The sequence below is a fragment of the Durio zibethinus genome, unplaced genomic scaffold (genome assembly GCF_047325235.1).
Source record: "Durio zibethinus cultivar Kanyao isolate XHJ-2024 unplaced genomic scaffold, ASM4732523v1 HiC_scaffold_387, whole genome shotgun sequence".
NCBI lineage: Eukaryota > Viridiplantae > Streptophyta > Magnoliopsida > Malvales > Malvaceae > Durio > Durio zibethinus.
Window position 1 is genome coordinate 1,000,001 of NW_028323010.1, and position 2,500 is coordinate 1,002,500.

Consider the following 2,500-nt stretch of genomic DNA (forward strand, 5'->3'; position numbering starts at 1 on the left):
ACCACCATCGGCACACGCTGGGCCCTGGTGCGGGCGCTTGCCTCGACCACCATCGGCACACGCTCGGCCCTGGTGCGGTCGGTTGCCTCGAGCACCATCGGCACACGCTGGGCCCTGGTGCGGCAGGTTGCCTCGAGCACCATCGGCACACGCTGGGCCCTGGTGCGGGCGGTTGCCTCGACCACCATCGGCACACGCTGGGCCCTGGTGCGGGCGCTTGCCTCGACCACCATCGGCACACGCTGGGCCCTGGTGCGGGCGCTTGCCTCGAGCACCATCGGCAGACGCTGGGCCCTGGTGCGGCAGGTTGCCTCGAGCACCATCGGCAGACGCTGGGCCCTGGTGCGGCAGGTTGCCTCGAGCACCATCGGCACACGCTGGGCCCTGGTGCGGTCGGTTGCCTCGAGCACCATCGGCACACGCTGGGCGCTGGTGCGGGAACTTGCCTCGACCACCATCGGCACACGCTGGGCCCTGGTGCGGCAGGTTGCCTCGATCACCATCGGCACACGCTGGGCCCTGGTGCGACAGGTTGCCTCGAGCACCATCGGCACACTATCGGCCCTGGTGCGGGCGGTTGCCTCGACCACCATCGGCACACGCTGGGCCCTGGTGCGGGCGCTTGCCTCGAGCACCATCGGCACACGCTGGGCCCTGGTGGGTTTAGGCACATCTTCAAATTTCTGCCGTGCCAATGCCATTTTTATGGCTTGTAAATTCATACAATGGTCCCCTAAGCCTTCACGTGAAGTTTCGTTGGAAGATGACTCGTTTTCTATTTTTCACGATTTTCGAAACTTTTTGCGGTTCGGGATTTTTTAAAATTTTTTTATAAGGATTTTTGGCCCCAAATTTTGTAGGCATGATCCTTCTATTTTTGTTGGCATGCACAAAAAAATTCAGCTAAAAACTCGAAGTAGAGAAGATTTTGTGACCGTTTGAAAAAAGTGTCCCCATTTCAGACACTTTAACGGCTACTGGTAGCAAACCTGTAAAATCTCAAATGCTCTTTAAGGGGGTGTGAATTCTCAGAGGTTTGATGAGGGATAGGGGGCCAACACAAGGCCAAGTACCAGCACCCATCGCACATCATGTGCGCACACCCCCCCGGCCCCCCTCCCAATCGTCGGAACCCCAATGCCGCCGGTCAGGTTCTCCGGCGGTACTCCGGCGATGCTCCGGCGATGCTCCGGCGATGCTGTCCCGAGTGAAAAAAATGCGGCACCAGCACATGCTGGAGCCAAGCATGGGCACCGTGGCTCAAAATCGAACTTCGGCCAAGGCCTCGACCATCAATGGCACATGATGACGCATGGTGATGGCACATGCATCGACCATCATCGGCATAGGCTGCCCTTCCGTACGGGCACTTGCCTCGACCGCCATCGGCACAAGCTGGGCCCTGGTGTGGGTTGTTGCCTCGATCACAATCGGCACATGCTGAGCCTTGGTGCGGGCGGTTGCCTCGAGCACCATCGGCAGACCCTGGGCCCTGGTGCGGCCGATTGCCCCGATAACCATCGGCACACGCTGGGCCCTGGGGCGGGCGCTTGCCCCCAGCACCATCGGCACACGCTGGGCCCTGGTGCGGGCGCTTGCCCCCAGCACCATCGGCACACGCTGGGCCCTGGTACGGGCGGTTGCCCCGAACACCATCGACACAAGCCGGCCCTTGGTGCGGGCTCCTGGCTCGACCACCATCGGCACACGCTGGGCCCTGGTGCGGGCGGTTGCCTCGAACACCATCGGCACACGCCGGCCCTTGGTGCGGCCGGTTGCCTCGACCACCATCGGCACACGCTCGGCCTTGGTGAGGGCGCTTGCCTCGACCACCATCGGCACACGCTGCGCCCTGGTGCGGGCGCTTGCCTCGACCACCATCGGCACACGCTCGGCCTTGGTGCGGGCGCTTGCCTCGACCACCATCGGCACACGCTGGGCCCTGGTGCGGGCGGTTGCCTCGACCACCATCGGCACACGCTGGGCCCTGGTGCGGGCGGTTGCCTCGACCACCATCGGCACACGCTCGGCCTTGGTGAGGGCGCTTGCCTCGACCACCATCGGCACACGCTGGGCCCTGGTGCGGGCGCTTGCCTCGACCACCATCGGCACACGCTGGGCCCTGGTGCTGGCGGTTGCCTCGACCACCATCGGCACACGCTGGGCCCTGGTGCGGGCGGTTGCCTCGAACACCATCGGCACAAGCCGGCCCTTGGTGCGGGCGGTTGCCTCGAGCACCATCGGCACACGCTGGGCCCTGGTGCGGGCGGTTGCCTCGACCACCATCGGCACACGCTGGGCCCTGGTGCGGACGGTTGCCTCGAGCACCATGGGCACACGCTGGCCCTTGGTGCGGGCTCTTGCCTCGACCACCATCAGCAGAAGATTGCCCCTACGTCGAACACCATCGATACATGCCGGGCCTTGGTGTGGGCACATGCCTCGAGCTGGTGCGGGCGGTTGCCTCGACCACCATCGGCTCACGTTGGCCCTTGTTGCG